Source organism: Chrysemys picta, chromosome 2 (assembly GCF_011386835.1).
Source record: "Chrysemys picta bellii isolate R12L10 chromosome 2, ASM1138683v2, whole genome shotgun sequence".
NCBI classification, from domain to species: domain Eukaryota; kingdom Metazoa; phylum Chordata; order Testudines; family Emydidae; genus Chrysemys; species Chrysemys picta.
Window position 1 is genome coordinate 217,458,178 of NC_088792.1, and position 25,165 is coordinate 217,483,342.

Below are 25,165 nucleotides of genomic sequence, written 5' to 3' on the forward strand. Positions count from 1 at the left end.
ACGTCGAATTCAGCTATGCGATTCGCGTAGCGGAATTTGCATATCTTAAATCGATCCCCCCCTAGTGTAGACCTAGCCTTATACTGCTCCCATCACCACAGTTTCTGAGCACCTTCCAGTAGTCATGTGATTACAATCTGTCTAGCAGGAGATTTTTCCTTTATTTCCCTTTCTTGTCAACAAGGAGAGTCAAAATCAGCTTTATGATGGAACCATAGCTGCAAGCCTAGCTACGGAGGAGTTATAATATAACTCAGCAGCTTAGCTGGAACTTTAAGTCTCTAGCTTAAAAAACATAAACCTCTGTCCCTGGATAGAAATGAAATGCACAGTTAGTTGCCAGATATAAAAATACCTTTAATGCATCGAAGCAGAGCAACTACCTTCTCCTCCTTCAAATCTCTCCTCAAGATTCACAGAACTCACCCAGTGAATGACTAGGCTGAGGGAGATAGTTGACACTTTATATTAGACAAGTTATTTAAGAATTGTAAATATCTGATAAAAATGAACAGATTGAAGATCTCCTTCCCACCCACCCCCCTTTTTAAGTTACAAGACCTATTTGTAAACTCTTTAGGGCAGGCTCCATATCTGTGCATGTGTTTGAAGAAGTCCTGGCCCAACTGGGCCTAGATCCTGACTGAGGCATTTGGACAGTATGGTAACATTCAAATTGCTCCGATGTTGCAAGTACTCATTAGAGGAAAACATTCTCACACCACAACATTTTTGAAAGTGGCTGCAGTTTTTGGGTGCAAGGCTTGAGATACCTAGAACTTAATTTCCAAAAATGCCGAACACCTCCAACTTGCACAGCAAAATCAGGTCCAAGAATCTCAAGCAGGACACTTAATTAGAGGCCAAGTTTTTTTTTTTAAATGTTGGCTTTATTGTCCAATTGAAGGCAATGGCTAAAAACTCCCTTTGATAGGGACAGTTTCCCACTCAAACTCCATTATATAACTGGCAGTGTGTTATGCAAGAAGTAAAGGGCACAGTGGATAAAGATTCTCAGTTGAATTGTAGGAGAGGGGAATCTGTGACGTGTTGCAGTTTTTTGGCCATGGAAATATCCTGATTTCCCAGAAGACAAGTTATAATTGCCACAGAGCTCTCGGTGAGCATGGAACAGCTCAAACATTACTCTGTACTATGTGGTACTGATACACACTAGAATTTCATCCTCACCTTGGCCAAGTAAGCTTCTAGGGCATGGGACCTCCTGTAGCTGGCAGTTTTGGCAGCTAAATTTTAGATGGCACTGTGAAGGAGCAGAGAGTCTGAAGGTGGGCACAGCAGGGGTTAAAGAACACCTGTGGGTTTAGCTAGCCCCGCCCCACTATACCTGCAGCCAATGCCAGGCTTGGAGGGGGGAGAAAAGAAGGGAGCCTGGCTCAGTCAGGGGCTGACTGGCGAAGAGGCAGGAGCTCTCTGGATGCCTGCCTGAAGGCACAGACCAGTAACCTGCCTGCCAATGCAGCCACTGGAGGCGAGTAAGTTTCCTTGGCAAAGGTGAACCTACAGAGAAGCCCCAACTGTGGGGCAACTGGACTAGTGGGGCCACACCCCAAACTAAAAGGACTTGCATAGGGAGCAGGCCAGGAAAACAGGACCTGAACCCCTCCCCCCCTCCAGCTGGGAGAAAGATCCATCACCCTGTTTAGGGGTTGAGCAACACAGGGCCCTGGGCCAGGACCAGAGGGAAAAGGAGGGGTCAGCTCTCCCTACAGTCCCTCTAACCAACGATTTAGCCACTAGGCTGCCTGGCCACTGAGGGCCCTATCACAGGCATTTTCTGGAGCATCTACAACCATACTGGAGCTGCCGGAGAACTCTGGGATCATTAAAGAACCATTTAAAAAGTGATATTTGAAATTTAGTTATGTGCTAAGTTCCCTTGCCTCTGCGCCATCTTTTCATTGCCATTAGTGAAAATACTGTCATGCTTAGTTCAGTGTTATCTTCAGAAGGCCACCTTTAATATACTTGGATCTAGCCTCTCGCTGTCATGATTAGACTATTGTTCGTTACAAGCACTGCTGCAGACATCACACAGATTAAATAAATATGAATGACAGTATGGGTGTTAAACAGAAAGATCTGGAGAAGGAATGAAAAAAATGCTACAGAGAAACATTATCTTTACTGTCATCAAAGTTACATGTTTGCGAGTGAAGAATTAGAATTTCCAAATTCAGAATAGTGTTCAACTGATTGAAAAGCAACATTATGATTCACACAGCAAAAGACTGATCTAAATGATGGGCTCCACTGAGCTATGGTATTTGATTTTTGGTATTAGATGAGTAGTCCCAATCAGACATTAATTCTGTGTTGCTCCATTTTCTCATTAGTAAGTTGCTGAATGCAGCACCCAAGAAAAAGGGATGGAGCCTCACAAGACATGTTCCTCTGTGTCCCGAGGTCCACTCATCATTAGGGCATCTCCTCCTGGCCACACTGGGGATTAGCGCCTTCCAGGTCTGGGCTCCCTTCTGCTGTTTACCTCACGCCTGACTGCCACTCTCTCTCGCAGTCTCTGCGACCATGGGTGCTCCTTCTTCATGACTTGTCCCTCCAGCCAGGTCATTATCGGTGTGTCCCTCTTCCTGGAAATCAAAGTCTTTTCTAAAGAACAGGCTCACTACTTGGAAAGGGCCAGACTGCGATACCCTTACATATATCAACTTCAGTGAGACTGCTGATGGCTTAAGGTACTATTCAACATGATTAAGAGTATCAGTCTGCAGTCAGCATAGAAGTAGTCTGCAGTCATTGTCAGTCGGGAAGAAGGGAGGTGTATTTTGGGGCTATAGAGGCAAGTAGCAAGAGGTACATTGGTGGTGTTTTGATTGGAACTCAGTAAAAACAGTTTAAAACAAGGGAAGATCTAGTATCTTCGCCTGCTAACGTGCTTTTGAAAAAAGCTAATAGTTAAAGAAACACTGTGGTTATTCAGCAAAATATTCCCTCTAAGTTTGTTGTATATCAGCTTCCATGAGATGAGGCAACATCAAAATAGAACTACTAAAAAGTGAACCACTGTAAATGGACAATATTCATTCTACTCAATCCCTTAAATTTGTGGTCTCCCATACCATTGTGTCTCAAGGTGGATATGTGAAATTTCAATTAGTTACTTTTCAGCTTTCTTCTGCATTGATGGAAATAAATCAAAAAGGTTTTCATGAAACTTTTCTGAAGACAAAGCACTGCAAATTCTCAGTGCAAAAGCTGCTCTCTCTTAGGCGCACAAATATGCACAACGTTAATTTGAAATATCTCAACCTTTTCCACTTAGAAAGGATTGTTTCCCCACTTCTGTGCATAACGCAAGCAGCAGGGAGTTCATGTACATGTAATGAATCAGCTCTGAAGAACTTACAGCTACTTATACAAGAGGGCTGTTCTTATCAGACGGCTGTTCATGCCTCTGCAATTATGCACATTTCTGACATGAAACTCATGGATATTTAGCTTTCCATTAATTTTAAAAAGTGCACTTGCATCTAAATCTCAAATTCTTTAGCATACTCATGTATTCCAAACTTATGGGCTGAGGACCTTCAATATTACCCTATCCTGATTCAGGCTTATTTTTTCCCGACCTTCACCAACCAGACACTTTATTTTTGAGAAACTACAAACATTGAACAGCCTGGAAATACTATATTTACACACAAACATTTTTTTAAAAATGAAAATGCCACAAAACCAACCTTAACTCTGCCCTATACCAGGGCTACATATAACAAGAGGAAACCAGGAGACAATCCTAGCCTCAAACCCATCCAATCCTCCCACATGCATCTTAATTTCATCAATAATTTCCCAAAAAGTGAGGTAAATGATAATATCTGACAAAAAGAAAACACAGTTGTGCAGCAGCATTAAAACTGAGCTTCACCTGTCTATATGTTGCTGTAGAAAAGTACGTCTGCCTTCCTGAAGATTATATGCAGTCACCAGAAAGAGGCAAGATTTAAAAACAACTATTCACCGAGAGGAGCACATTTGGGAAAATTTCCCCAAAGTGTGCATGGTTTCAAACACAAAGTGTGTTCAGACTGTAAGACACATACCTGCCATATCTTGAACTACAAACTTAATGGCCAGAGTAAATATTATTGCTTGCAAACGAGGAGCACAGAGTGGCAGGATATCACACTTACCAATCACAGGCATGTATTTACAAATTCAAAGTCACCTACTGCAGGGAAAATATACAAATAAAGTGCTTTTCAGATGTCCACTGCCAGAGGCCGCAAACTTCTGAGTCCTTCATCCAAATGTCTCCATCTCACACAAAAGGCATGTGCACAGATTGATGGGAGATGATGGTAGAATGAAGGTGGTTTGGGTCAGGGGTCATCAACCTTTTTTCTTTCTGAGCCCCCTCCCTCCCCCGCCCCCCTCACCAACAAGCTATAAAAATTCCATGGCCCTCCTGTGCCACAACAACTGTTTTTCTGCATATCCAATATATTAAAAAGCCCAGGGCTGGCATTAGGGGGCAGCAAGCAGGGCAATAACCTGTAAAGCTAAGTTGCTCAGGCTTCGGCTTTCTACCCTGGGCCCTAGCAAGTCTAACACCAGCCCCTCTCTGGTTTATTTTGGCAGACCGCCTGAAACCTGCTTGTGACCCCACAGGGAGCCCAGACCCCTGGTTGAGAACCACTGGTTTGGGTGATCTTCACTGTGGATTTCCATCTTTCCCTAATTTTGTGTCTATGAGATTTTAAGTGTAACATCGCATCAACTTTGAGTGTCTAGCATTTTAATGTTGTTTTACTAAGAAAACAGTAACATTCTTTTAATGCTTTCTTCCTTTCAGTAACTGGTATTTACAACTTTGACTGTCTTCATGAAACGTCTTGCCTGGTGTGACAGACCCAGACCAGTGGGGTACAGGAGTCTGGTAGAGGGCAAATACACTGGTCACTGGATGAGTAGTTTTCTGTTCCCTGAGTGACCAGAGCAGGGGCTGCACTAGAGTAATCAGGAACCTGCTAGAACCAGTTAAGGCAGGCAGGCTAATTAGGACACCTGGAGCCAATTAAGAAGAAGCTGCTAGAATCAATTAAGGCAGGCTAATCAGGGCACCTGGGTTTTAAAAGGAGCTCACTTCAGTTTGTGGTGTGAGTGTGAGGAGCTGGGAGCAAGAGGCGCAAGGAGCTGAGAGTGAAAGGGAGAGGGAGTGCTGCTGCTGGAGGACTGAGGAGCACAAGTGTTATCAGACACCAGAAGGAAGGTGCTGTGGTGAGACTAAGGAAGGTGTTTGGAGGAGGCCATGGGGAAGTAGGCCAGGGAGTTGTAGCTGTCATGCAGCTGTTACAGGAGGCACTATAGACAGCTGCAGTCCACAGGGCCCTGGGCTGGATCCTGGAGTAGAGGGTGGGCCTGGGTTCCCCCCAAACCTCCCAGTTGACCTGGACTGTGGGTTCTTCTAGAGGGGAAGGTTTCTGGGCTGTTCCCCAACCCACATGGTGAATCTCTGAGGCAAGAAAATCCGCCAATAAGCGCAGGACCCACCAAGAGAGAGGAGGAACTTTGTCACACTGGGATATAAAAATAATCTATAGAAAAGGCAGAGCTATGGGCTAAGTTGATGTGCAGTCTCTAAACTGTGCTGATCAGCATGTTCTGAGAGAGGCCTCATCATGGCTCGGTTCAGCTGCTCTGAGTTCACAAACATCACCACATACTAGGAGCCCAACAGCAGAAATGAGGGCATGAAACCTCTTGTGAAGAGCAACGGGGCCCTCCTTTCTGAGACTGGTAAGTGTACAGAAGATGTCCTTGTTGTACAGACTTTACTACACTGTGGACTGACTGGCACTCTATGAACAAAACACTCTGCATTTAGAATAAAGAAGCTGCTTACCTCTAACCTTTGCATCCACTAGTTATACAGCAAAACCTGGCTAATTTGAACTAATATCTTTGAGGCACACTGAAATTTACAAAATTGTGCAAATGAGCTAGTAAGTGAATGCACATTACTTTAAAAAAAGAGGCAGTGATGATGTATCCCAAAATGTATTCTACATTTGGCAAGAGTGGCTTAGTTTTATTATGCATAAAATTGTGATTTTTTTCTGTATTGTGTTTTCTATTACACACACTTCACTGGCTGGGCAAAACCTCACTACAGCTCTGCTGTTAACTCTTTGCTGTGAGCCAGGGGTAAAAACTCCTTTATGTATAGATTATGGGCTGTGTAGATTAGTGAACTTGAGCTAGCAGAATATTTGCAACACACATACATGTATATAGTATGCATTGCATACATACATGTACAGTCTATCATGGGAGACTCCATTGTCCATGGCTACTTATTTTAAAAAAGAATGAATTTGATGAAAGCGATCATCAGACTGAAGATACTGCAGTACAGTTTGTGATAAAGCTTTAAATTACATAACTACTTATATTCCTTGTCACCACGTACAATTTTACCTACATGCAGTAGTGCTGTAAAGAAAAAACAGCTGTATGTGGACTTGAGTTTCACTGTTTACATTTATTTTCAGGTGGCAAATGGCACTAAATTATTTGAATCCCCTGAGTATTCAGTTAACTGAATTTAAAGCAGGCTGTCATTGTATGAATTTTAGTAGAAAGTGCTTACTTGCACTTAGAAATTGAGGGGGAAAGGAAATCAGCTGCAAACCATGACATTTTATACCCTGCAAGTCTATACCAACCTCTCAAAAGCCTTTGTAAATATTAGATCTCACAACACCTGAGAGGTAGGTAAACATTATCGTCCTCATTTTCCAGATGGGGGGAAAGGTGAAGAATAGGGTTACAAAGATACAGAAAAATTAATGGAGGTGACTTGCCCAAGCTTATTCAACAAGTGTGCATCAGAGTCCAAAACCAGAACCCAAATCTCAACTTCCCATCTTGTGCTTTAACCACAAGATGAATCTTCATTCTTCTTCCCCACTTTTGCCTTATCCCATCAATCGGTTTTGAGGCTCTTGTTCTTCATCTCCAAGTGGTCTTGTCAAGTTTATCTTCCAAGCTGACGACAACCTTCTTCATATCATCCAACATCTCAAATCCCCTTTTCTGTGTCTTCCTTGTGGTCTTTGTCCCATGACTACTAGCTCTTGTACTCTCTGGCCAACATATCCCACATCATGTTCTCTCACATGACCAAGCCATCTCAGTTGATATTCCCTCAACTTTTCTGTGATGGGGCTACTTGTATCATGGCTCATACTGTTTGATTGTGTAGCCTTGTCAATTCTTGTTTTACCCAACATCCACCTGAGCATTCTCACTCTGGCAGTGTAAAGTAGAAGTTCTCTTCCTCACCAGCAAGCAGTCCAACTGGTACATCGTAGCTGGCCTCGTTATGGTCTTACCATAGAATACCCATCAACTCCCTCCATTTGCACTGAGTGCTCTTCATGCGGTTCCAAACATCCACATCATGGCTCAAAACTGAACTGAGGCATGTGAACTGTTGCACAGGCTAACTCTATACCATCTAGTTTTACTGGCTTCTCAATGTCCCTCCTAACAAAAGGATCGCATGTGTTCTGTCTTTTGTCAACTGATTCATAAACCATTCTCTTCTAATGCAGCCCTCCATTGTTCTAGATCCCTTTCCAGTTTGTATTTGACTTTGTAACGCAACACAATGTCATTAGTGAAAAGCATGCCCCATAGAGCCTTTCCCCAATCCCTGTATCAAGGTGTCCACTGCAGTCACAAACAGGAGCTTAAGGCTGATCCTTAATGTAGACCTACCTTCATAGTCAATGACTCACAGTAGCTGCATCTATTTTTCACTATTGTGCTACTCTCATACACATCCATGATAGTCTGAACATATCTCCAGCAGACTGCACTCCACAGGCACCATCATATCAATTCTCTAGGAACTGTCATAATTCTTCTCTAAGTCCACAAACACTAAAAACAATTCTTTACATTTCCCCCTATACTTCTGCAATATTCAGTCTGCAAATGCTGCATCCATTGTTGAATTTAGCTGTTAAAGGTTATATATCGCATAGGCCATATAAGGCATTTTCTAGGCAGTGAGTGCTCATCCTCAAACCCACTTCGGCTATGACAGCTCTTTAAGAGGCAAGGCCAATCTTCCTGTCCATTTTGAAAACTAGTACTTACTGTGTATGGTCTTCTTACAAGCAATAGAAATCATGGACCAAGAATTCTGCAGAAAGATGAAGACGAAACAAAATCAGTCTGAGAAACTCAGCCCTGAGATTTTATTTTTTATGATCTATTTGTATTTATTTAAAAACATTATCAAACATGTACAAATATAAGAAATATAAATTGAGAAGGGTCACATGTCTAACCTTCATTACTTCACTAATACTTTATCTCTTGATTTTTGGTTAAATTTATTTTATTAACTGTTAATGCCCACATACATTTAAGACCCTATTGGGAACCTTCTGCATGCTGAACTCCTAGTATCTAAGGCTCAGACATTAAGTAGCATTTCTGATAGCTTGTCTGCCCTCTGATTCACACATACAACTCGTATTACATTCAGTGGGGGCAGTCTGCGTAGATTGGAAGGCAGAAGTTTGCTCAGTGACTAGCAATCACTTATAGATATTTTTCAGTGGCTCATACTTTATTTCACTTTATGCTCCATCAGTCATCTAAATTCATACACAATTATTTATGGTAAATATATGGAGACAAGGTACAAATTCTTACTGAAGCCAATAGGATTGCACCTATGAAAGGAACTTGTCTCCGGCTGTATTTTCCAACACTTGGGATATCAGATTACTGCTCATCGCCATGCTCATAAGAGAATATACTCGCTAGACCTATTGCTGTTTATAAACTACCAAAATATAGAAGGCCCATCTTCATAAAGAACAATACAAGTCCATTTTTCTTCCACCATTAGGAACAAACTCCTTCACCCTCTAAGGGGGATTGTTAAAGAAAATTTGTTAAAAAATATAACTGTCAGTTTACATATACAGTTACTTGATTTGTGCATGCAGCTACAGCAATTGCATATGCAGATACATCTGCAATTCTATGCCTTATTTCTGAACACATCATTTTGCACTTTTTGAACTGCAATCCCTGTGTTCAAAGGTAAGAGTCAGATATAGTACAGAGTGTTTCTAGGTCATGCATGGGCAGTCTAGGGCAACTCCTTCAGTCATCCCAGGAATGTCTTTAGTAGGCTGTGGAGCAAAACAGATCACGGATATAAACTTTTGTTGCGGGAGGATTCCAATTGAGAATTTTTCCTAAAGTTGATCTCACAACAGGTTTCCCTTTCTATAATAAAGAAAATGTCCTATGCTTCATGACTTTTTTTTTTTAGCAGTTAGTAGCTATATGCAATGTAGTACTGGGCTGTAATTTTTACATGCATATTGCATTGTGTGCAGGAGCCTCCACCCCTAATGCAGCAAGAGCAATAAAAACCCACCCACAAACTTCTGACTTCACCCCAGAGGGAAATTTCATCTCAACAAAATCACTATAAAAGAAGATAACCTCATAGTACTTGGCTCCAGTATTAGCAAGGAAGCAAATGAGACCAGTATTCACAAGTGGAGTAAACGTGGTAAGAATAATTTTGTAGCAGGTCAAATATCTGTTTTATTTTCAATACATCTCAAATCTCTATTGGGGCAGTTCTCAGACAAAGGGTCTCTTAGCCACTGTCCTCTGAGAGGCAATGGTCTAACACAGCAATTACAGCAGTTAATTAACACTATATAAACCACAAAAAACACCTGTAAAAACAACCCTATTCCCCAAGACCTGTGGAGAGGGAATAAGCTTCAGCATCAGCTTACACTCCTCACCTGATATTTCATATGAAAGGGTAATTACCCAAGTTCACTCACCAGTAAGACCAGTACACCCTTTTCACCTTCGGTGAAATCCTAGCTCCACTGAAGCCCACAGGAGTTTGTCACTGACTTCAACGTACCAAGATTTCAACCCTTCTCTTTTTTCACCACAGCCCAAAATGGAAACAGATTGGAATTCAGGACAACTTATATAATAAACATTTAATACTCCTACTGTGCTTTCCACCCAAGGATCTCAAAGCACATTACATTAAAACAATCAAGCCTGACAACACCTCTATGCGATAGGGATTATGCTACATACCTATTTGACTGATGGGAAAACAGAAGCATTGGTGGGAGGGAAGGGGGAGAGGAATTACTTGCCTGGTGTCACATAGCAAGTCAGCAAGAGAGCAAGTAATAAAAATCCAAGCTCTGACTCCCAAGCTTTTTTAATCACAACACAATTCACAGAGTATAAGCCAGAAAGGACCATTAGGCATCTACTCTGACCTCCTGTATATCACAGGCCATAGAATTTCATCCAGTTAAACCTGTACTGAGCCAAATAACTTGTTTGGCTAAAGCCTAACTTCCAGAAAGGCATCCAGTCTTGATCTGAAGACGTCAGAGATGGAGAATCCACTGCTTCCCTTAGTTTCTTCCAATAGTTAATCACCCTCACTGCTAAAGATACATGCCTTATTTCCAATTTGAATTTGGTTGGCTTCGGCTTCCTGTCATTAGTTCCCACTATCAACGAGATTAAAAAATTCTTTAGTACCTAGTATTTTTTGCCTGTGAATGTATCACACACTGAACAAGTCATTTCTTAATTGGTTTGATAAACTAAACAGATTGAGCTTTTTAAGTCTCTCACCACAAGGCATTTTCTCCAGCTATCTATCAAATCATAAGGCTCTTCTATGCACCCTCTCCAATTTTTTCCAACATCCTTTTAAAAAGGTGGACAACAGAATTGGATGCAAGTATAGGTATCCCAAGTGCTGTATTCAGAGGTCAAATTGCCTCCTTTCTCCTACTCATTACACCCCTGTTTTTACATCCAAGGATTGTGTTAGCCCTTTTTGGCACAGCATTGCACTGCGAGCTCATGTCAAGTTGCTTGCCCACTATGACCCCTAAATCTTTTCTAGCGTCACTGCTTTCCAGGATAAAGTTCCCCTTTTTCTAGGTATGGCCTGTGTTCCTTGTTTTTCGATGAGTATTCCTCGTTTGTTTAGATGAGCTTTGCATTTGGCTGTTTTAAAATGCTTTTTGTTGGAATGGGCCCAGGTTACCAAGCAGTCCTCTATAATGCCACCTCTAACTCAATCAAGCAAATGTAAAAGCCTGGCTTTCAGAAAAGCTAAGCATCTGCCACTCTCATTGGTTCAGCACTTCTAAAAATCCTAAGTAGCCTCTCCCTTTTGCGTTCAGAAAGATGGATTTATATTCTCCAGACTCTGAATCAGAAACTAAATATCTAATTTACACTAGGATTAGGGGAACCAGTTGGCATAAATGACAAAAGAAAGTGCTATGGCACAACAATCAAAGAGAAAAATATGCCCAAATAGAATATAACTACATTATTAAATAAGTACATAACTGATGACAAAATGACTAACATATCAACACAAAATTGACTTCCTCAGAGCTAAGTCTACCTGAGAGAGAAAAAACTTCATGTTGTGAGCAGCACATGAATCAATAGCACAGTCATTGACGTTAACTGGTGTCAATTTTCTGCTGTTACTTAGAAATCCTTTATATAAATGAAGAAAACGTGACTGAAAGGCCCCGTCTACACTGGCACATTTGTGTGCAGTAAAGCAGCTTTGAGCGCTGTAACTCCCAAGGTGTACACCACTGCCAAGCCACTTAGTGCGCAGAAACTGCGCACATGCAGCACTCTAAAAAAACACCTCAACAAGAGGCATACAGCTTTCTGCGCCATGGCTACAATGCTGCGATGCCACTGTAGACACCATGGTGATTACAGCGCTGCAATTGGCCTCCGGGAGGTGTCCCACAATGCCTGTTCTCACCTCTCTGGCCATCAGTTTGATCTCTACTGCCTGCCCTCAGGTGACCAACCATCAGCCCCACCCCATACATTCCTTTGCAAATTTGAAAGTCCCCTTCCTGTTTGCTCGGTGATGCGTGCAGTGGTCTCAGCGCATCTTTCCAGGTGGCCATGCCTGCTCCACGCACCAGGCAATCCCCCACTTGAAGCAATGCGGAGCTGCTGGACCTCATCAGCATTTGGGGAGAGGAGGCAGTGCAATCACAGCTGTGCTCCAGCCATCGGAATTATGATACCTATGGACAGATTTTTAGATGCATGATTGAAATGACAGAAAAGGGCCATGACCGGGACACATTGCAGTGCAGGGTCAAAGTGAAGGGGCTGCGGAACGTCTACCACAAGGCGCGGGAGGCAAACCGCCACTTCGGTGCTGCGCCCACGAGCTGCTGGTTCTACAAAGAGCTGGATGCGATACTTGGTGGTGACCTCACCTCCACTGCGAAGTCCCCTGTGGGTACTTTGTTGGCTTCGTTGCCAGTCGAGAGTGGACCGAGCCAGGAGGAGGCAATCTTGGCTGAAGAGGGGGAGAGGGAACCAGAGGCAGAGGATGACTTGGAGGCCAGAGATGCATGCAGTCAGGAGCTCTTTTCCACCCTGGAGGAGCCAAGCCAGTCACAGCAGTCAGGTATTGACGAAGCGCAAACAGGAGAGGAGGCCCGTGGTAAGTGGATCTGATTTGGGGAATTGCTGAAGCAAGTTGTTGGGGGCAGGAGGGTTGCAGAAAGCAGGCTTGTCTCCCACCTTATGCCTAGTTTGAGCGGCGGAATAAGCTGTTGATTGACTCCCTCACTTCACGGGAATCTCCCTCAGAGATCTCCAGGAAACTCTCGTGGAGATACTGGGCAATCTGCTCCCAAAATTCCTCAGCAGAGCTGCTTTGTTTCTTACCCCATTAACGGTAACTTTCCTGCGCCACTGTGCCGTCACGGGGGTGGGGGGATGACCATAGCTACACACAGGCTAGCTGCATAGGGGCCAGGGCAGAAGCCGCAGTCTTGGAGAAGACCCTCCCTTGATTCCCTGCTCACCCTCAGCAGCGAGATATCTTCCATAATGATCACCTCCTGTGGAGAGTGTGGGGACAGGAATAATTATCAGGCCCCACCTACAGTGATGGCTCTCCCCATGAGCCATGTGCCCAGTGTACAGCAGGGTCCGGGAACAGTGATTTACCTGCCCCTGCAGCTACTCACCATTTTGGGGGTCTTGAGGCTCGTGTGAGCTTGCCTGGGGTCAGCCAGTTAGTGACAGGTGTGTGAGTACTGGCTGCGTTTTAAAGCACTGAAACAATATTGTCTGTGTTGCAAACAATACTGCTTCTGTAAAATGTTGCATTTAAACTTCACAGAGATGACCTTGGGAGGTCAGCCTCCCTTATTGGTGGTAGAATGGTTGCGAAGAATTAGAAAGTGGCCAAGAAGAACTAAGGAGGACTTCATGCATGAGGTTATGATGCACTCTGATGCCGAGAAAAAGGAATTGAAGGAGTGGTGGGACAACAAGAAGAGGGAATGAAAGGAGAATGCGGCACACCAGAAAGAAGCCACGGAGCGGCTCTTAACAGTTATGGAGCGCCAAGCAGACACACTCCAGGTGATACTAGATCTTCAAACCGATCAGTTCCGTGTCCGCCTTCCCCTGCAGCCGCTGTCACAAAACTCTTTCCCATGCGTCCCCCTCCCCTACACTGCCAACACACTTTTATCAACCTCCTGACTCCGCTCTCTACCCACAGCATTCACTCCTCCCGCCTCACAGACCAACAGTGTGGACTCCAAATACCCACTGCACTCAACACCCATCCATCTGCATTTTGACCCTGCTGAAGTACAGCATCTGCATCGTACTCCAAAGGAGAAGGCAGGGTATGATCCCTGGACATACACAAATCTGTGGCCGTCCTGGGCCCCAAACTCCTCTTGAGACCTTCCATTCCCCTCCTTGCTGATGAATTTTTTCATTTGACTCTCTCCTCTGATTGTTGTCTTTCAATAAAAGAATTGTGTTTGTTTGAAAGCAACCTTTATTCTATTAACTGAAAGCAAAAAAGAGCACTGCAAAGCAGGGCCGGCTTTAGGAAGTGCGGGGCCCGATTCGAACAGGTTCGACGGGGCCCCGACAGAGACGACTAAAAAAAAAAACACGTAAAAAAAACACATGGGGCTTGTACTCACCAGGCCATGCTCCTAGTCTTTGGCAGTGGGTCCTTCACTCGCTTTGGGTCTTCGGCGGCACTGAAGGACCCGCCGCCAAAGTGCTGCCAAAGACCCGGAGCGAGTGAAGGATCCGCCGCCAAAGACCCGGAGCGAGTGAAGGATCCGCCGCCAAAGACCTGGAGCGCCGCCAGGTGAGTAAAAATTAAAAAGGCGCCTCTAGCCAGGGAAGGGATACTCTGCCACTTGCCCCTCACTCTGGGCGGCCCTGCCACTGGGCGCGGGGCCCCCTTGGGCGCGGGGCCCAATTCGGGGGAATTGGTGGAATTGGCTTAAAGCCGGCCCTGCTGCAAAGCAACATACAGTTATGTTAAGGCCCCTTCTTGCATCATGTGCACCAATCACCTCCTAGCATTACAAGCACTGCAATCCCAAGCATAGCAACAAATATTATCAGCTTCAAATTGCTGCCTCAAAGCATCCCTGATCCTTATGGCCCCACGCCGTGCACCTCTAATAGCCCTGGTGTCCGGCTGTTCAAACTCAGCCTCCAGGTGCTGAGCCTCTGAGGGACAGCCCTGAGTGAAGCTTTCTCCCTTCCCTTCACAAATATTATGGAGCGTACAGTACGTGGTGTGACAGACCCAGACCAGTGGGGTACAGGAGTCTGGTAGAGGGCAAATATACTGGTCACTGGATGAGTAGTTTTCTGTTCCCTGAGTGACCAGAGCAGGGGCTGCACTAGAATAATCAGGAACCTGCTAGAACCAGTTAAGGCAGGCAGGCTAATTAGGACACCTCGAGCCAATTAAGAAGAAGCTGCTAGAATCAATTAAGGCAGGCTAATCAGGGCACCTGGGTTTTAAAAGGAGCTCACTTCAGTTTGTGGTGTGAGTGTGAGGCGCTGGGAGCAAGAGGCGCAAGGAGCTGAGAGTGAGCTGAGGGTGTGCTGCTGGAGGACTGAGGAGCACAAGCGTTATCAGACACCAGGAGGAAGGTCCTGGGGTGAGAATAAGAAAGGTGTTTGGAGGAGGCCATGGGGAAGTAGCCCAGGGAGTTGTAGTTGTCAGGCAGCTGTTACAGGAGACACTATAGACAGCTGCAGTCCACAGGGCCCTGGGCTGGAACCCGGAGTAGAGGGCATGCCTGGGTTCCCCCCAAACCTCCCAATTGATCTGGACTGTGAGTTCTTCCAGAGGGGAAGGTCTCTGGGCTGTTCCCCAACCCACATGGTGAATCTCTGAGGCAAGAAAATCCACCAATAAGCGCAGGACCCACCAAGATAGAGGAGGAACTTTGTCACACTGGTGTCAGGAGTAGGATCTTGGGGTGCACAGCGCGGCGGAAGAAGGAGGTTGATTTAAAAACAAAGCAACAACAACAAAAAACAAACAAAAAAAAGGGAGAGGGTTTATTTTTTTTTCACCACAATGGATGATGTAGTGCGGGCACTGATACAAGCTACGGTGGCCCAGCAGGAGGCTACCCATGTCCAGGCAGCCGCCCAACAGGAGGCGGTGCGGCTGCAGCAAGAGACTAATCGCCTGCTGATGGACCAGGCTGCTCAAGACCGAGCTATGTTGCGGGAACTGGTAATCCAGGTAAAGTCCCTTACAGAGCTGAATCGCGGCCATGAAGGGACGCGGCTCATACAGGCCAGCCATTGGCTGCAGAAAATGACACGGGAGGATGATGTAGAGGCATACCTTCTGGCCTTTGAGAGGATAGCCCTACGGGAGGCCTGGCCTCGAGATCAGTGGTCTGGCATCCTTGCCCCATTCCTGTGTGGGGAGGCCCAGAAGGCCTACCATGATCTGCCTGAAGAGGCTGCGGCAGACTACCCCCAGCTGAAAGCAGAGATCCTGGCCAGATCTGGGGTAACGACAGACCCAGACCAGTGTGGTACAGGAGTCTGGCCAGATCTGGGGTGCGGGCCCATCAGTATCACGGTTGGAGGTACCACGAAGACAAAACCCCATGGTCCCAATTGTATGACCTCATCCATCTCTCACGAAAGTGGTTGCAAACAGAGTCCCGGAGTCCGGAAGAGATACTAGCAGTTCTGGTCATCGACCGATACATGAGGGGACCACCACCAGACTTTCGTGCCTGGGTAAGCCAGAACAAACCCTCCACCTATGACAAGGTTGTCACCCTGGTAGAGAGGTGAAGGACAGCGAGGGAGCTGACCCGACCAGTTAAGGAAGAGGCACCCCGGGTTAAACTAGCAGCATCAAGCCCTAAAGTTTGGGTGACTGGGCCACCAGGAGGGCCCAGGTGGAAAAAGAGAGCGGCTGAAGGCCCATCAGAGGCCACAAAGAGTTAGAGCACTGAGGGAGAAGAGGATTGTGATGTTAGACTGCCCAAACCAAGAGACCAAGGAACGCCTAGGGCTCCAGCAGATGTTATGCCTGCGGGGAGTGGGGACACATAGCTACACAGTGTCCCAATGCTGAGGAGCCTATGCAGTGTAACCTGGGGAACTGGGCAGATCCATGCTCCCTAATCCACCTTGTGGGGGTCTCACTAACCCCACATATGTATACCAGACCAGTGAAACTAAATGGGGTAGGGACCACGGCACTGGTTGATTTGGGGAGTGCTATCACGCTTATCTCAGGGAAGCCCGTGAAGCGTAGTCAGCTGCTGCAGGCTAAACATACGGGGATAACATGTGTCCATGGGACAGTTAGTTACTACCCCACCATCCCAGTAAAAATCGAGATCCAAGGGAACACTACTGAGGTAGCAGCAGGTGTAGTTCCTAAACTCCCATACCCGGTGCTCATAGGGAGGGACTTCCCAGGGTTTGGAAACTTACTCCTAGTAGGTGGATTGGAGAAAGATGGGGACCCTAAAATTGGTGAGGCATCCACAGCAGACTATCAACCCACAATCTTCTCTGAAATATCCCCAGATTTGTTCTCCACTCCCAGACAGGGGAGAAAGACAAAAAGGGAAAGAAGGGCAGCTAAGGCCTTGGGAACCCGAATACTGACCAAAAGCCAGAGGGTCGCTCTTGTAGGTAGGCAGACCCGCGCAGCTGAAAAGGAGGCCATGCAGGAGGGAGAAGCAGCTGAGTCTGACCCCCACCCTAATGCTTCTGAACCAGTAGAGGCAACAGAGACTGGGCCCCTAGATCTTGGGCAAATTAGCCCCAGGACAGGAAATTTTGGACGGGACCAGGCAGAAGACCCAAGGTATGACAACATTAGGAAGGAGGTGACTGAAATAGATGGGGTCCCCATGGAAGGGAAAACCCAGGGACCAGGACCCTACTTCATAATGAAGAAGGATCTCTTATACCAGGTTGCACCAATACAGGGGCAGAAGCTACAGCAGATCCTAGTACCTGAAAAACACCAGAACGCTGTATTAAGTCTTGCTCATAGTCATTTTTTGGGGGGGGGCATTTGGGGGTAGAGAAGACCCTGGCACGAGTCCTACGACGGTTCTTCTGGCCCGGAGTACATGAAGAAGTGCGGAGGTACTGTGCTTCCTGCCCGGAGTGTCAGTTGCACAGTCCCTGTCCCCACTTGAGGGCACCTTTAGTACCCCTTCCCATCATAGAGGTCCCCTTCGAGCGAATAGCCATGGACCTAGTGGGACCCCTGGAGAAGACGCCTTGGGGCCACCAATATATATTTGTTGTTTTGGACTATGCTACTCGCTACCCAGAAGCCGTCCCTCTGCGGAACACAGCCTCTAAAACTATAGCCAAAGAGCTGGTGGGGATCTTTGCCCGAATGGAGCTACTGAAGGAGATATTAACCGACCAAGGAACCCCATTTATGTCGAAGCTAATGAAGGACCTCTGTACGCTGCTCCATATACATACCCTGAGAACTTCGGTCTACCATCCGCAGACTGATGGGTTGGTAGAAAGGTTTAACCAAACCCTCAAGGCTATGATAAGGAAGGTGGTAAGTCGGGACGGGAAGGATTGGGACACCCTACTACCCTACCTTATGTTCGCTATCCGGGAGGTACCTTAGGCCTCAACTGGGTTTTCCCCCTTCGAGTTATTATACGGACGTCACCCCTGTGGCATACTAGATATTGCCAAAGAGATCTGGGAAGAGGAACCCAATGAGAGGAGAAATATAATAGAACATGTAATGCAGATGCGAGACCGGATAGCCCGGGTTACCCCTATTGTACAGGAACATTTGGAGAAGGCACAGGAGGCCCAGCGAACCCATTACAATCGCCAGGCAAAAGTGCGACAGTTCTAACCAGGGGATCGGGTTATGGTGTTGGTACCCATGGCAGAAAGCAAGCTTCTGGCCCAATGGCAGGGGCCCTATGAGGTGGTTGAACCCGTGGGGGAAGTAACCTACAAGGTGCGGCAGCCAGGATGCAGAAAACAAGAACAGATTTATCACGTTAACCTTCTGAAACCCTGGCATGCACAAGAGGCATGCACAACGGTCCAAAAAGACCTAACCCAGGAAAACAAGCCTTCCAAACAGGTGAGAGTGTCTCCCGATTTATCACCAGACCAGAAGAATGAGATGTCTGAGATGATCTTCCAGAACGAAGATGTGTTCTCGACAAAACCGAGTCGAACAACCGAGACATATCACCACATCGTCACGAACCCTGGGGCCAGAGTAACAATGAGGCCCTATCGGGTGCCAGCAGCAAAAAGGGAGGAAATAAAAGCAGAAGTAAAATAAAATGCTGGAGTTGGGGATCATCGAAGAATCCCACAGTCAGTGGTCCAGCCCAACCGTGCTGATGCCCAAACCTGATGGCACCACAAGATTTTGCAACAACTTCCGGCGACTAAACGAAGTATCCCAGTTCGACGCGTACCCCATACCTCACATAGATGAGCTAGTGGACCGTCTGGGTAATGCCCGGTACTTGACTACCCTAGACTTGACAAAGGGGTACTGGCAGATTCCCCTTGCAGAAGACGCAAAGGAAAAGACTGCGTTCTCTACAACAGAGGGTCTTTTTCAATATACTGTCCTCCCTTTTGGACTACATGGGGCCCTAGCTACCTTCTAGCGCCTCATGGACAAGCTATTACGCCTGCATAACAGTTATGCTGCTGCCTTCTTGGATGATGTGGTCATTCATACCCCAGACTGGGAAACCCACCTGGAGAAGGTGGAGGCAGTCCTCAATACCTTCAGGCGAGCTGGCCTTACAGCAAACCCTGCCAAGTGCGCTGTAGGGTTTACAGAGGCCAAATATCTTGGCTACATTGTGGGAAAAGGTCTGGTAAAACCCCAAGTGAACAAGTTAGAGGCCATCCAAAATTGGCCCCGACCAAGTCGCAAGAAACAAGTCCGGGCGTTCCTAGGTGTGGTGGGGTATTACCGACGATTTATCCCCCACTTTGCCACAAGGGCAAGCCCCCTGACAGACCTAGTGAAAGCCCGTGGACCTGATCTGGTGAGATGGTCTGACGCAGCAGAGGAAGCATTCACAGACCTATGGACTGCCCTCTGCAGTAACCCCATACTGATAGCCCCTGATTTTACCAAGGAGTTTATCCTGCAGACGGATGCATCGGAAGTAGGCTTGGGGGCCGTTCTATCACAGATGGTCGGGGAGGAGGAACACCCAATTCTATACCTCAGTCGGAAACTCCTTCCAAGGGAACAAAAATATGCAGTGGTGGAGAGAGAATGCCTCGCTGTAAAATGGGCCATGGAAACATTGTGCTACTACCTGCTCGGGCGCAGATTTGTCCTTGTGACCAACCATGTCCCTCTTCAATGGATGCAGCGGAACAAGGAGAAGAACACAAGGGTGACCAGATGGTTCTTATCCCTCCAACCTTTCCAGTTCCGTGTGCAACACAGAGCAGGGAGCCATCATGGCAACGCCGATGGCTTGTCACGTGTGCACTGTCTGGCATCCCAAGCTGCCCAACCCTTTGGCATTGAGCAGGGGGAGGGATATGTGACAGACCCAGACCAGTGGGGTACAGGAGTCTGGTAGATGGCAAATATACTGGTCACTGGATGAGTAGTTTTCTGTTCCCTGAGTGACCAGAGCAGGGGCTGCACTAGAATAATCAGGAACCTGCTAGAACCAGTTAAGGCAGGCAGGCTAATTAGGACACCTCGAGCCAATTAAGAAGAAGCTGCTAGAATCAATTAAGGCAGGCTAATCAGGGCACCTGGGTTTTAAAAGGAGCTCACTTCAGTTTGTGGTGCGAGTGTGAGGCGCTGGGAGCAAGAGGCGCAAGGAGCTGAGAGGGAGAGGGAGAGGGTGTGCTGCTGGAGGACTGAGGAGCACAAGCGTTATCAGACACCAGAAGGAAGGTCCTGTGGTGAGACTAAGGAAGGTGTTTGGAGGAGGCCATGGGGAAGTAGCCCAGGGAGTTGTAGCTGTCATGCACTATAGACAGCTGCAGTCCACAGGGCCCTGGGCTGGAACCCGGAGTAGAGGGCGGGCCTGGGTTCCCCCCAAACCTCCCAATTGACCTGGACTGTGGGTTCTTCCAGAGGGGAAGGTCTTTGGGCTGTTCCCCAAGCCACATGGTGAATCTCTGAGGCAAGAAAATCTGCCAATAAGCGCAGGACCCACCAAGATAGAGGAGGAACTTTGTCACAGCAGCTATAAGCATAGGAATATTGTCATCAGCCATGTCCAGCTGTCCATACAGGCATCACCAGGGGGCTTTTAAATGGCCAAATGCACACTCCACAGCCTGTTGTTGAATCGCTCCTTGCTGCTAGCAAGTTGCCCCATGTATGGCTGCATGAGCCACGGCATTAAGGGGTAGGTGGGGTCTCCCAGGATTACAATGGGCATTTTGACTTCCCCTACAGTGATCTTCTGGCCCGGGAAGAAAGTCCCTGCTTGAAGCTTCTTGAACAGGCCAGTGTTCCGAAAGATGTGTGCGTCATGCACCTTTCCAGACCAGCCTGCCTTAATGTCTGTGAAATGCCCACAGCGATCCATAAGCACCTGGAGAACCTTGAGAAATACCCCTTGCGATTAAGGTACTCGGTGGCTAGGTGGTCTGGTGCCAGAATTGGAATGTGAGTGCCATCTATTGCTCCTCCGCAGTTAGGGAAGCCTATTTGTGCAAAGCCATCCACAATCTCACACACGTTGCCCAGAGTCAGTTTTTTGAAGCAGGATGCAATTAATGGCCCTGCACACTTCTATCAACATGAGTCCAGTGGTCGACTTTCCACTCTGAACTGGTTAGCGACCGATCGGTAGCAGTCTGGAGTAGCCAGCTTCCACAGTGCAATTGCCACACGCTTCTCCAGCGACAAGACAGCTCTCATTCTCATGTCCTTGCGCCGCAGGGCTGGTGTAAGCTCATCATACAGTCCCATGAATGTGGCTTTCCTCATGCGAAAGTTCTGCTGCCACTGCTAGTCATCCCAGATGTGCATCACGATGTGATCCCACTACTCAGTGCTTGTTTTCCGAGCCTAAAAGTGTCATTCCACTGTGGTCAGCACCTCCGTGAATGCCACAAGCATTCTTGTGTCATTGATCTTGCCACACTAAGTAACTATGACACACTCCTCTTGCCTTTGTAGTTTAAGGAATAACTCCACTGCCATCCATGATGTGTTGGTCAGCGCGAACAGCATTCTTGTTGACAGCTCGGAATTCATTCCTGCACCCAGAAAGAGGCAGGGCGGGGCGCGCAGTACACAAACCATTGAAAGATGGCACCAAATGTGGACGGAAGCACAGGGATTGCTGGGATATGAAGCAATACATCATGGAGCATTGGGACAGGACCCAGGATACCCCATGACCCCTTCCGCCTTCCCACAACTCTGAGCGGCAGAAGAGGAAGAGATGTTCTGTGGGATAGCTGCCCAGAGTGCACCGCTCTGAATATTGCTGCAAGTGCCGCAAGTGTGAACATGCTATTGGAAATGATAATACTTCTATAAAGGATCTATCTTATACTGATATTTTCATTTGAAAGAACCAAACACCTGAGAACTATAATCTTCATTAATTGCAAATGGTGATAGTACTTAAAAAAGCCAGGCCAGCAGGGAGTGTGTGCTGTACCCAATAAAATCATGCAAGAGCTGCTGCACCGGGGTGCATTCCCTGTGTACAGTTTTACACCTATTTTGCACAGTGTAAATGATTACACATGGAAGGTGCAAGGCTGTGAAGAACTGGGCTCAATGCCTCTAGGAGCTGCTGCCATGTACAGGCCCTTCTCAGCCACCTCTTCTGTAAAGCAGGCAGTGGCTTAAAACCTCAACCTAGCCCGTAGTGCTTAGACCTCTGCAAATTAAATAGTGAAATTATAATTAATGGGCCACACTGTGCTCACTGATGGGGATGGGAAAAACTACCTTTTGCAGTCTCAGTATAGGGGTCTGGTGCCCACCAAGGGTCATTTATATTGTTGTTTTAAAGTAGAGCAACCTCAAGGAACCATTTACTTTATTTCCAACTGTTTATTTATCTAGGGGATCACCTGGATAGCATCTGAAGAAGTGAGGTTTTTACCCATGAAAGCTTATGCCCAAATAAATCTGTTAGTCTTTAAGGTGCCGCCAGACTCCTTGTTGTTTTTCTGGATAGAGAGAGTTCTGGGTATGCCCTCTTTCCCCTGGACATCCCTCCACTGTGCTGAGGGTCAGGACTGGCATAAGAGCCACTACACTGGCCTTACATGAGAGGATTCTCTGGGATAGAAGATGATGACCTTCATGCAGTCCAGCCTGTTAAGTGGAAAACCATGACTAACGTCATTGAACAGATGAACAAATGCCTACTGTCGATCTCCCAGTCAAAAGAACAACAAAATAAGCCTATCTTTTCAGGGTCAACATACTGGGCAGATCGGCCCTGGGGTAAAGATCTGCCAATTAAATGTAGAAGGTCTCTAACAATCCAAAGGAGTCTACCTGGAGAAAATGCTGAAGACGACCAATATCAATGTCCTCACCTCCAGGACGACCAATATCAATGTCCTCACCTCACCTCCATGTAACCAATGAAGAAAAAGCCTATTGCAACAAAATCAAGGGCTATAAACTCATAGCCAACAATTACCACCCAAAATATGAAATCTACATAAAGCAGGAGATCAGCGAATATGTGGTCCTACCTCCTACAGTGCACAAAGAAATAATTATAATCTCCTTAAGTTCTGGCAAGCTTACCATCATTAACATATATGAACCACCTAATGCACAGTGGCCTCAACCAGCTGTGCCAACCACACGGGACCCTGCTGTATTTGTGGGCAACTTTAATAGTCACCACGCACAATGGAGCTACTCAGCAAAACAACATTGCAGGCGAAGAAGTGACACACTGGGCTTCAGCAAATGATATGCTCCTCCTTTTTTATGCAAAGCAGTGCAACACTTTCCACTCTGCAAAATGGGGCTGAGGATACTACCCTGTTTTGACATTCATCAGGACTGGCCTTACCATGAGGCGAACTGAGGCGGCCGCCTCAGGTGCCAGACTGGGGGGAAGGGTGCCACTAGGACCCAGAGTGTAGAAAATTGTGTCTGCTGCAGGTGTATATGTATTCTCTCTGCTCTAGATGCACAGAGATGGTGGAGTGCTGTGCTGGAGGAAGGAGAGCACAAGACACGTAACAGGCAGGAGAAAAGGTGAGAGGGAATAACAGAAAGCAGCAGGAGCTGCAGGGAGAGAGAGGAGGAGGAGCTTCTTATGTGCCTCTATAGCACCCCCAGGAGCCCGGACTGATTAACACCAGCTTCTCAGGGAGCTTCCTGTTTCCTGCTGCTTCCCTGAACCCACTTGAGGAGAACAGGCAGTCACCTGAAGTAGTAGGAGCCAGTTAGGCCCTTAAGATGCTGATATCTTCCCTCGCTCAGGCCCTGCTACCAGCCTGCTTATTTGTTCCCTTCAATTGAGTGTTGAGAGCCACTATAGCTGGCACAGAACAGCAGTCATGACTGAAAGAAGAAAATGCCCCTCTGGGGCAGCATTCAGAAAAAGAAAGAAAGCAAAGGAAGCTTTTCTATCTAAGCAGGAAGGAGCTCTCCTGAGATACATAGACACAAATGTTCACGGTGAGCCTTCCGGCCCCAGTGAGGATGTGAGTGGTGAGGAGATGCCTGATCTTCCAGTTAGTCAGAGTGCAGGTGACCTGGCAGCTATTGTAGCATCCACATCTCCATCTCAAATGGATGTAACTATGCACATTACTAAAGAAAAGTGTAGATCAGAGAAGAGTGTGGTGGAGGTGCAAGAAACAGCTGCTGCTGAGTTTAGTTCCTTAAGTTTAGATGATCCAGAAATGTGGACCCACTTGAGCAGTAGCCTGAGGGACTTCCTTGTACTGCATGGGCCACAGCAAGTGAAAAACTTCATATTCCCCAAAGACAATGAAAATAGAAGTTTCCATCCAACACATTACTGGCGTGAAATCCCCAATGGTCACAAAGTGGAAAGGCCATGACTTATGTATTCAAAAACCCAGAATGCTGCCTACTGTTTTTGTTGTATACTTTTCCAGTCTAATGTTCCAGCCACGTTGAGTTCTACGAGAACAAAGGACTGGAAAAATCTGGCTAGAAATCTGGCATGCCATGAGAAGGCAGCAAATCAGTAGAGAGCATTCAGTAGGTTGGAAAGAGCTTGAGATGAGACTAAGGTTAAAGGTCACCATATATGCTCAGCATCAAGAGAAGATTGCATCAGAGTCTCTTTACTGGCAAAATGTTCTGAAAAGGCTCATTGTCATTATGAGACTGCTTGCTACCCAAAACCTAGCACTGCATGGCACTTCAGATCAGCTGTATGTGCCAAACAATGGAAACTTCCTTCAAAGTGTGGAGCTGATGACTGAGTTTGATACTGTACTCCAGGAGCATCTAAGAAGAGTCACCACCCAAGAAATGTACACACACCACTACCTTGGAAAAACAATTCAGAATGAGATCATACTGTTACTGGCAACAAAAGTCAAACAGAAGATTGTGGCAGATCTGAAGTCAGCAAGATATTACTCTGTTATTCTGGACTGCACACCTGACATCAGCCATACAGAACAAATGACTTGAATGGTTTCAGAGTAGCAGCCGTGTTAGTCTGTATCCGCAAAAAGAAGAACAGGAGTACTTGTGGCACCTTAGAGACTAACAAATTTA